Here is an 11,554-nt window from a genome sequence, read left to right as displayed (position 1 = left end):
GGTTGAGAAACTGACTCATTTCTTGAAACTGAGACACATGAGAATGAGGTAGAAATAAGCATATACGTTAAATGACAAGATGTTAGGGGAGTTTCTACTTAAATTTAAGCTACATGATCTTAAGCCTAGGTGAAGAAAAGGGAAACTGAATATGAAGACAGCAGAAGTGAACTCCATAAACACCAATATATCAATAGTTATCAAGTATCCAAAACAGGATGATAGTGTCAGAGACACCAAGTGAGTGCAGCTTAGCAGGGTTTCTTTTGCATTTCTCAGGTGATGCACCCACAGTGGTAGCAACGGTGGCTGGCTGAGCAGTATGTGTGGAGCACAGAAACCTTGCCAGAGCCAGAACCCACTCACTACAACTCACCCCACCTCCAAGTTTCTTGCTTGGGAGAAACCAGGGTCTTGGGGCACTGGAATCACAGATAATATTGACCCACACCTTGAACTGTTTTTGCCCAACTTCCATTAGATAGAAAACCTCTACTAATTGGTACTGACCACAGTCACATAGACCCCAGACTAGCTGGTGCTAGAAGATTGATCACCAGAACTGCTAAAATATCTCTTTGTATGTAGTACCTAGAAATTTTACTTTTATGTCCACTTAGAGGTGTGGTCACAGGCTATCATTACGCAAGCAAAAGTGGAGGGATTTATATGACCTTCTGATAAATCTCTCAGATAACAGCTTGTAGGATTTGTCAATAAGAGTAGAAAGCTTTAAATTGTTTTACCAAACAACCCCCTAACACAAGCAAATATGGAGTTCAAAATGGTTATCTTTTCAAGTTTATGTCAAGACCTTTTTTATCTCTTTTGTATAGTATGTTACAATCTGGACTCTGCCTAAACTTAAATCTAGACTTTATTTGAGGCCATTTATCCACCTCCATTCTGGTTATTTCTTAGGTTGTTACATTTAGTGAAAAAGTAGGAGGGAAGTTGATTTCTTGACTTAGCCTGCAGAAGACAATATTATTTCCAAGTTCTTGAATAGCCACATTCAAACCATCAAGTACTGACAATACCAATCTGCAAATATTCTCAAGAAATATCTGTTTACACAGTCAATCTTTAAACTTTAAGAATGAAGGCTTATGAAATGTATCTTTCCTCTAATTTTAAACTTAAATTAAAAATTATTTTTCTCTATAAATGTGTGATTATTCTCAGTCATTTTGATTGTAACTTGGTTGAGTTTCAGTCACTTACATGTAGCATATTTTTAATCCTCACCTGAGGCTGAGTTTTACTGATTTTTAGAGAGAGAGTAGGGGAGAAAGAGACAAATATCGATCTGAGAGAGAAACATTGATCAGTTGCCTCCCGTACCTGTCCTGACTGGGGATCAAACCTGCAACCTAGGTATGTGCCCTGACTGGGAATCAAACCCACAGTGTTTTGGCATACTGGATGATGGTCCAACCAACTGAACCACAAGGCCAGGGTGCATCTAGCATATTTTAATAAAAGTTAATTTTTTATATTCACCTGAAGACATGCTTATTGATTTAGAGACAGGGGAAGGAAGGGAGAGAGAGAGGGAGGGAAACATCACTGTGAGAGAGAAGCATCAATCCATTGTCTCTTGTAAGTGTCCCATCTGGGAACCACACCTGCAACCCAGGCAAGTGCCCTGACCAGGAATTGAATCTGTATCCTTCAGCTGACAGGACAACACTCCAGCCAACTGAACCACACTAGCCAAGGCAATGAAAGTTAATTTTTTAAAAAAATGTAGCATTTAGATTAAAATTCAAACAAAAACTGACGAGGTGCCCAAGTGGTTAAGGTGATGGGCTGCTAAAATTCAAAGAAACTCTTAATTTGTAATAAGGGACTTATCCCTTCTCCAGCCAACGTAACCTGTCATTTTGGTATATTTTGTCATGTAAGTAATGTCTAAACCTGTAAGAATTATTATGAGTTTACTTGAGCCAAACTGATGACAATTGCCGAAAATCAAAATCTCAACAGATTGGGAAAATGCTCTGCAAAATGGCTGTTTTACACCTTATTTTATACTTTGAAATCAAAGGGCAAGACATAAAAGGGTTACATGAAATACTTTGGTGATAGGTTAGGGAGGAGGAGAAAGCAAAGTGGAGAAACCTTTGGGACTGGATAAAAAGTACAATGATAGACACACACTTCTTTTACATGGGTGGGTACAGGATAGTTAACAGTCAACAATTAACACAATAACAATAAAAATGAGGGGATTTGTGGTCTCAGCTCTGGTGTGGTGATTGTATTTTAAGGGGTCCTGATAAAAGGAAATTAATTTATTATTCCAATTTCATGTTGTTAGGTATGTTATTCTAGATGCAAAAAGACAACAGACAGGCTCAGGTAAGGTAAAGATTCATCTTTATTAGAGAAAAATACTGCCCTAGAACATGACTACCCACCAAGAACCACTTTTAGTCAGAACGTTTTGATTTCAGGCAGTATTTTTCTCTAATAAAGATGAATCTTTACTGTACCTGAGCCTGTCTGTGTGGTCACTTTAGGTCTCTGAGTTTGTACGGCTGCCATGCAGGGATCCCCTGGGCTTGTCGGGTTTAGCATTTGGCCCTGTTACCGGGAAGATGGGAGTTAAGGGCTGTCCCCTCCTTGGTTCTTGTCTTTCTTGCAAGAGGGAATTCAGGCAAGGGACAAAAAGTGGAAATGAGGTGGCAAGTTTATTTATGAAAGACACTTGAGCATGAGGCTGCAAGTGGGCACCCAGCCAGTCTGAGTGCCCTGCCCGTTGGGACTTTAGGGGTTACATCCAGCCTCCAACCTCACCCTCCTTCCGCCTTGTCTGGACCATGGGATTAAGAATCAGCTTCAAAGGCTTCCTTTCCTAAATAGTAGAAACAATAAAGTCTCTTCTCCTTCTGGTTGATCACTTTTCTTGATCTTGTGACCTTTGGAACACCTGGCAATCTCATCTGACCAGGCTCAGCTGACTTAAGAGGAGAGGCAGGTCTTCCTTCCCCTTCCTGCCTTGGTTTGGTATCTATCCTGTCGAATAGACCTTTTTTTTGGCCACAACCTAAAAAACTATGTGAAGAAACCTGGCACTGCAATATAGGTTAAATGACTGTGTATCTTGCTGCCAAAACTAGCAAAAAGTAAATTCATCCTTAGGATCAATTTTGTAAGTTTTATTTTAAAAAATAACAATTTTAAAGAAATGTTTTTGGAGTTTGAGACATGGCTAATAGATTGTGAGAGAGTTTCAAGGATTAAAAGCTTTCCATGTCTAGAAAGGCCAAAGAACTTACATTTCCCTGTCTTATTAAGAAACATTTTGACATAATAGTCACAGGAATATTTCACACTGATTCTAAGTAGATACTTCTCTAGGCTTTATAAGAAAAAGTTCCCTAACTTTTTTCCTTACTGTTCATTTCTGGAATAAAAGTAAATCTTGATAATTTTTAAAAATTTGCTTACAATTGCAGTTATGTCATGAGTGTTATATTGCTACAATGCTACTTATACTATTATTTTGGTAGCCTTTCTTTCTCTTTTTGCTCTTTCTTTACCTTTCATAGGACCAATTTCTGGAAACAATTTATAATAGAAATGCAAGCACCAAGAGGATCATTGACACAAAACAATAACACCATTAACAAAATATAAATACAAACACCAGGATGAAAAGGAGACAAAGAACTCAATGTTTTGCTCAGGAGTTCCTAGGTACAAAGGTATTGTGATTGAGTCCCAAATTTAAGGTTGCTCTACCAAGATTTAGATACAGGGAATGATAATGTGGTATATCTCAAACTGTGGTGGCTGGAAAACTAAGGATCATTAGAGGTAAGCTTTACCTTAGTCTTTGGTTTAGCTCCTTCGGAGAAAAAAATTTATCTCAGGGTCTTTTTTCTTCTTCTTTCTTTCCTTCCTCCCTCCCTCCCTCCCTTCCTTCCTCTTTCTTTCTCCCTTTCTTTCTTCACTATTACAGATGTGCTCATTTCCCCACTCAATGCTACCCAGCCCCTAACCCCCACTTCCTGCTGGCCATCAGCACACTGTTGTGTGTGTGCCGTGGTCTTTTTATAAGGGAAATGTAATACATAGCACCTGACAAGAAATCTCAGAGAAAGTGTAGAGGTATTTAACACCTTACTGACTTTTCTGTCTTGTGTAATAAATTTATTGAATACACTAAGCTCAGATGAAATAAGATTTTCTATAACCAAACATATTCCAGAGATTTCACCTTGATGGCAGTATAGATTATATAGGTTTGTTGTTTGCAGGTTATAAAGGGTCTAAATCCAAACATTAATGTTGTATCTAATTAAAGTCTTCATCTTTTCCCCTATCTTAGGTCTGACATAAAGATTGGATGCTAGCAGGGAAGAAAGTAGGAATTCAATTCTTTCATTCCTCTATTGCTTCCTCTTTTTGCTCTTATAAGACCATGGAGATGAGGAGGTGGGAGAAATAAAATTTGAGTCCTAATTGGTTGGTGCCATTGTAATATGTCCATTGGCGCCCCCTGTTGGGAACGTAGTCCAAACTCAGGCTATTCTTCAGGACCCTAAGAGGATTATCTATCTTTCCCTGGTAAGGTAGAGACACTTACCGTATTTTTGAGACTGTAAGACACACGTAGGTTTTAGAATAGGAAAAAAATAGGAGGCTCCTGCCTCCTGTGACCCCGCTTCACTGCCACACACCCCCACACCGAGCCAGGTAAGCTACAGTAGGACTATGAGATGCACCCACCTTTTCCTCCCAAATTTGGGGGGTGGTCGTGTGTCTTCCGGTTCACAGGCCCACGCTCAATCCACTGAGCCACTGAGCCAGGGCTTCGTGTGTTTTATAGTCTGACAAATGTGGTACATATTAAACCCCTCTCAGCTCTTGCCCCACTGTGGACCTCACAGCCTCTTTCTTACAGGGAAGTTTAAAGTGATAAGTATATAAATTAACAAAAAAGACAGGTCTCAAACAACCTAACTTGACACCTCAAGAAACTAGGGAAAAAAGAATAAACTAAGCCCAAAGTAAGTGGAAGGGAGACAAACCAAAGTCACAGCAAAAATAAATGAAATGGAAACTAGAAATGTAATAGGAAGCATCAACAAAACTAACAGCTGTTTTTTAAACAGATAAAATTAACAAACCTTTAGCCAGACTAAGGAAAAAAGAGAGAAGACTCAAATAATATTACAACTAATACCACAGAAATACATAGGATCATAAGAAACTATTATAAGCAATTGTATACAAACAAATGGGTAACTTAAAATAAAGGTATAAATTTGTGGGAGCCCACCAGGCCGCAGGGGATCACGGACAGAGCCCCCACTGTGAAAACGGTGGCGGGACTTGGTTTCTGGTCCCTGGAGCCGGTGGGTATCTTGACATCTTCCGGACCTTCTCCTTCTCAGCCTTGAAGGAAAGAACAAGGTCTTGGCATGTGCGTCATGTTCCAGGAAAGAGATAATCTTGAGGACACTGTTATCTGTGGGCTAATGTTCTCAGGATGTGAGAACATCTTGCCCTCTTGATAGCCTTCGGGAATATACAAACTTTTGTAAAACAGCATTGTTCTCAGGCCACTGTAGTTCTGCATATAAGCCAGCAGTTCCTTGAATAAACTTGCCATTTGCCAGCCAGGAGCACTTGGACCTCTCCATTATTTTAATTAAGTTAAGTCCATCGCCTCACCTCGCGAACACCTTGCTGGCGCGGGCGGCGGCAGAGAAAGGTATAAATTCCTAGAAACATAAAACTTACCAAGACTGAATCATGAAGAACATATAAATAGATCAGTAATGAGTATGAAGTTAAACCAATAATAATTTTAAAAGTCATGAGAAAGAAAAGTCCAACATCAGATGATTTTACTGGTGAGTTCTGCCAAACATTTAAAAAACAATAATACCAATCTTTTAAAAAAAATTCCAATAAGTTGAAGAGAAGGGAATACTTTCAAACTTCTTTTATAAGGCCAACATTATCCTGATACCAAAATCAGACAAGAACACTGGTAAACATAGATGCAAAAGTCATCAACAAATATTATCAAACATTAAAAAGATCATACACCAAAATCAAGTGGGGTTTATCCATGGGATGCAAAAATGACTCAAACTACACAAATCAATAAATATCCCTGATGAATGTAGATGCTAAGATCCTCAACAAAATATTAGTAAATTGAATCCAGCAATACATTAAAAAGATTGTACACCAACACCAAAAGGGATTTATTCTGGGGACAATGATGCAAGGTTGGTATAATAATCACAAATCCATAAACATGATATGTCACATAAACAAATTGAAGACTAAAAGTCACATGATCATATCAATAGATGCAGAAAAAGCATTCAATAAAATCCAGAATGTATTTATGATTAAAAACTCTCACCAAAGCAGGAATAGAGTGATCATACATCAACATAAAAAAGTCCTTAAGTAAAAAGCCTATTGACAACATCATACTCAGTGGGCAAAAACTAAAAGTGTTTCCCTTAAAATCAGAAATGAGATAAAGATGTCTACTTTCACCATTCTTATTCAACATAGTATTGGAAGTCCTAGCAACTGTGATCAGACAAAAAGATGAAATAAAAGGCATCCAAATTGGAATGGAGGAAGTAAAACTGTGCTTATTTGCAAGTGACATGATATTGTACATTGAAAACCGTAAAGACTCCACCAAAGAACTACTATCTAATAAATAAATTTGGCAAAATAGCAGAATACAAAATTAATGTCCAGAAACTGGTATCACTTTTATATACCACTAATGAACTCTCAGAAAGAGGAACTAAGAAAACAATCTGATTTACCATTGCAACAAAAAAAATAAGGTACCTAGGAATAAATTTAACCAAGAAGGTAAAAGACCTGTACTCAGCAAACTATAGAACATTGAAGAAGAAATAGAAAAAGACACAAACAAGTGGAAGCACATCCATAACTCTTCCATGGATTGGAAGAGTTAATATCTTTAAAATGTCTATAAAACCCAAAGTAATCCATAGATTCAACATAATTCCTAATAAATTATCAGTGGCATAATTCAAAGATTTAGAACAAATATTCCAAAAATTTATATGGAACCAAAAATACTCTGAATAGCATAAGTGGTCTTGAAAAAGAAAAACAAAGTTAAAGGAATCACAATACTGAATATCAAACTATACTACCAAGTTGTTGTAATCAAAACAGCCTGGTACTGACACAAGAACAGGCATATAGATCAATGGAACAGAACAGAAAGTCCAGAAATCTGCCCACACCCTTATGGTCAAATAACATTTGACAAAGAAGCTAAGAGCATGCAATGAATAAAAACAGTCTTCAATAAATGATGTTAGGAAAATTGGTGGGTCATACAAAGAAAAAATGAATTTAGACTACCACCTTACACCATATATAAGAATAAACTCAAAATGGATGAAATGTTTAAATGCAAGTTGTGAAATCACAAAAATCCTAGGAAAAAAGCATAGGCAGAAAATCTCAGACATCTCGTGTAGCAGTATTTTTGCCCATATATCTCCTAGGATAAGGGAAACAAAGGAAAACAAATAAACAAATGGGACTACATCAAACTAAAAACCATTTGTACAGCAAAAGAAACCATCAACAAAATGAAAAGGGACCCCACTGAATGGAAGAACACATTCTGCCAATAATACATCTGATAAGGGGTTAATTTCCAAAATATATAAAGAGCCTATATAACTCAACATCAGGAAGACAGACAATCTGATTTTAAAAATGGACGAAGGAACCCAAATAGACACTTCTCCAAAGATATGCAAATGGCCAATAGACATTAAAAAATGCTTGTCACCAATCATCAGAGAGGTGCAAATTAAAACCACTGGGAGGTATCACTTCTCACCTGCCAGATGGGCTATCATCAATAAATCAACACAATACATGTGCTAGTGAAAAAGTGAAGGAAAGGAAATCCTCGTTCTGTGTTGGTAGGAAGGCAGATTGGTATAGCCACTGTGGAGAAAACATGATGGAGTTTCTTTAAAAACTCTAAATGAAACTTCCACTTGACCCAGTGATCTCACCTCTGGAAATATATTTAAAAAATCTAGAAACACTAATCAGAAAGAATATATATATACCCCTATGTTCATAGCAGTATTATTTATAATGGCCAAGATCTGTAAACAGCCTAAGTGCCCATCAGTAGATGAGTGGATAAAAAAGATATGGTACATTTACACAATGGAATACTACATGGCTATAAAAAAGAAGGAACTCAGCATGGATGGACTGGGAGAATATTCAATGGCTAAAAAAGCCAATCAGAGAAAGACAAATACCATATGATTTCACTCGTATGTGGAATCTAATGAGCAAATGAAACTAATGAACAGAATAAAGCCAGTGACATGGATGCATGGAACAGACAGAATTGCCAGAGAGGAGGGATGTGGGGAGACTGGAAGAAACTAGCCCATATATATGCACCTATGGATAGCCTGTGGAGATAGACAACAACGTGGTGAAGGCCAGGGTGGGGAGCAGGCCTGGGTGGAGGTGGACAAAGGGTGGAGGCATAGGGGATATGCAAAATAGTGTCAAAAATAAGTAAGTAAGTAAATAAATAAATAAGATATACCGCATTAATAATATGAAAGATAAAAATGGAATGATTACCTCAGTATATGCAAACCAAGCATTTGACAACGCCCAGCATCCTTTCATGATAAAACTCTGATGAACTGGGTATATAAGGAACATCATGATCAACAGTGAAATGTTGAAACCTTTTCCCCTTAGATCAGAAATAAGGCAAGGGTGCTCAGTTTTATCAAGTCCAGCTATAGCATTCAGGTGAGATAAAGAAATAAAAAGCAACTAACTTGAAAAGAAGCAAAAAAATTGTCTCTATGTACAGATTATATGATTATATTAGTAGCAAATCCTAGACTCAACCAAAAAATTGTTGAACTAATCAATGAATTCACTGAATTCATAAGATACACAATTGGCATACAGGAACCAGTTGTGTTTCTGTACACTAACAATGAACTATCTAAATGAGAAATAAAGAACACAATCCCAATCCCAATAGATTAAAAAAACAATAAAATACTTAATAAATGTAACCAAGGAGGTAAATTATCTGTACACTGAAACTTATAAAACTTTGGTGAAAGGAATTGAAGAGACAGACAACTGGAAGATCTTGTGTACATGGATAGGAAGAATTAGTATTGTTAAAATGCCCACACTGCCCAAAGCCATTTATGGATTCAATGCAATCTTTATCAAAACTCCAATGGTGTTTTTAACAGAAATTTTTTAAAATCTTAATATTTATATAGAATCACAGAAGACCCTGAATAGCCAAAGTAATTCTTGGAAAAAGTGAAAAAACTAGAGGCACCACATTTCTTAGCTTCGAACTATGTTACCAAGCTGTAGTAATCAAAACAGTATGGTACTGGCACAACAACAAACACACAGACCAATGGAACAGATTGAGAGACCAGAAGAAAATTTTCATATACAAGGTCAACTAATACTTGACAAGGGAGCCAAGAATACTCAATGGGGAAATAATAGTTTCTTCAATAAATGGTGTTGGGAAAGCTGAATAATTACACGAGAAAGAATGAAACTGGACCCCTATATGACACCACTCACCAAGATTATCTCAAAATGGATTAAAGGCTTAAACATAAGACCCCAAACTGTGAAGTTTCTAAAAGAAAACATAGGCAAAATGTTCCTTGACTTAGGTCTTGGCAATGATTTTTTGGATATGACACCAAAAGCACAAGCCACAAAAGCGAAGATCAAGCAGGACTGCATCAAAATTAAATGTTTTTGTATAGCAAAAGAAATAGTCAATAAAAAAGGCAACCTACAGAATAGGAGGAAATATTTATGAGTCATATATCTGAGAAGGGGTTAATATCCATTAATATTTAAAATACACTAAGAGCTCATAAAATTCAGTTCTAAAAACAAAAAAAAATCTCATTTGAAAAAAGGCAGAGGAAATGAATAGACATTTTTACAAAGAAGACAGACAAATGACCAACTGCTACCTAAAAAGATGTTCAAGAGCAGTATTTGTTAGGGAAATACAAATCAAAACCACAATGAGGTTTCCCCTCACACCTGTTAGAATACCTATCACCAAACAGACAAGAGATCAGCAGGACTGAAGATGTCGAGAAAGGAAACACTTGTGACTGTTGATGAAATGTAAATTGGTTCAGCAACTATGGAAAACAGCATGGAGATTCTGCAAACATTGAAAATAGAACTGCCACATGATCCAGCAATCCCCCTTCTGAGTACACAGCCAAATGAAAGGATGTCAGGGCACGGAGGAGGTGCCTGCACTCCCCTGTTGACTACAGCATTGTTCACACCAGCCAAAATACTGAAACGACCTAAGGATCCATCAACAGATGATGAATATGCCACGCGCACACACACACACACACACATGAATATTATTTAGACACAAGAATAAAGCATATCAATCTGAGTAAGAAGGAAATCAAGCCTGCCATTTGCAACACTATGAAGGGACTTGAGGGTATTATGCTAAGTGAAATATGTCAGACAGAGAAAGACGAATATTGTATGGTATTGGTTACATTTGGAATGTAAAAAAAGCCAAAGTCGTACAAACAGAGTAGAATGGTGGTTACCAGGGGCTGGAGCAAGGAGAAATTTGGAATATGTTGGGCAAAGGATGAAAGCTAGCATATAAGAAAATAAATATGTGAGTTCTGGGAATCTAATGCACAGCACTGTGATTACATTTAACAGTGCTGTATTATGCACTTGAGAATCATTAAGTGACTATACCTTAAATGTTGTCACCACAAAAAAGAAATAACTATGGGGTGTAATGGAGGTGCTGCCTAATGCTGTGGTGGAAAATTTAATAGTGGGAGAGACCTTACATTTGGTGCCAACTAAGGTAAATGGCATCAGCAAATATGAGGAGGTAGAGCTGTTAGAGAAAACAACTCAGCCACTTTCGGGTGTACAGAGTAGAACTTTAATCACGCGGGGACGCAGAGGAGGCAGAGGCCAAATTCTGGGTCCCGAACACAGCCAGGGGCTTGTTTATACAGTGTGGCATGTGGAAGCGATCTTACTAAGCCTACGTGACAGAAGCAGGTTTACAGAAGCAAGAAAGCAGGGCTGCTGAGAAAGCAGGGCTGCTGATAGGGTCACACAATGTTCTTTTGTTCTTACTCCTTAGTTACCTAGTTGCTCACCCTTCCTTATCTTAGTGGCTCAGCAAATGGACTGTGTCCTTCTGACTTGTCCGGGCTCGTCTAGGCAGCTTTGCTGCTACATCTCCCCCTTTTGATGCTTGACAGTACCGTTAACTGGTCTAACATCACTACAGGGCTGGCCTATATATCGTGGGGTATCTTCTGATAATGATGCTGCTGGAGGGACAGGATCGTGGCGGTTGTTCTGCAAGCTACTGTAGCTTCTAGATTCTGGACTATAGTCCGTAGTATACAGGGGCCAAAACTTAAACCTAAGAAAAGTAGGATTAGCGGCCCAAGGA

Source organism: Sturnira hondurensis, unplaced genomic scaffold (assembly GCF_014824575.4).
Source record: "Sturnira hondurensis isolate 20B ecotype Veracruz unplaced genomic scaffold, ASM1482457v3 Scaffold0008992, whole genome shotgun sequence".
In the NCBI taxonomy this organism is placed as follows: Eukaryota; Metazoa; Chordata; class Mammalia; order Chiroptera; family Phyllostomidae; genus Sturnira; species Sturnira hondurensis.
The sequence above is the reverse complement of the archived record's forward strand: the minus strand, read 5'-3'. Positions refer to the sequence as shown.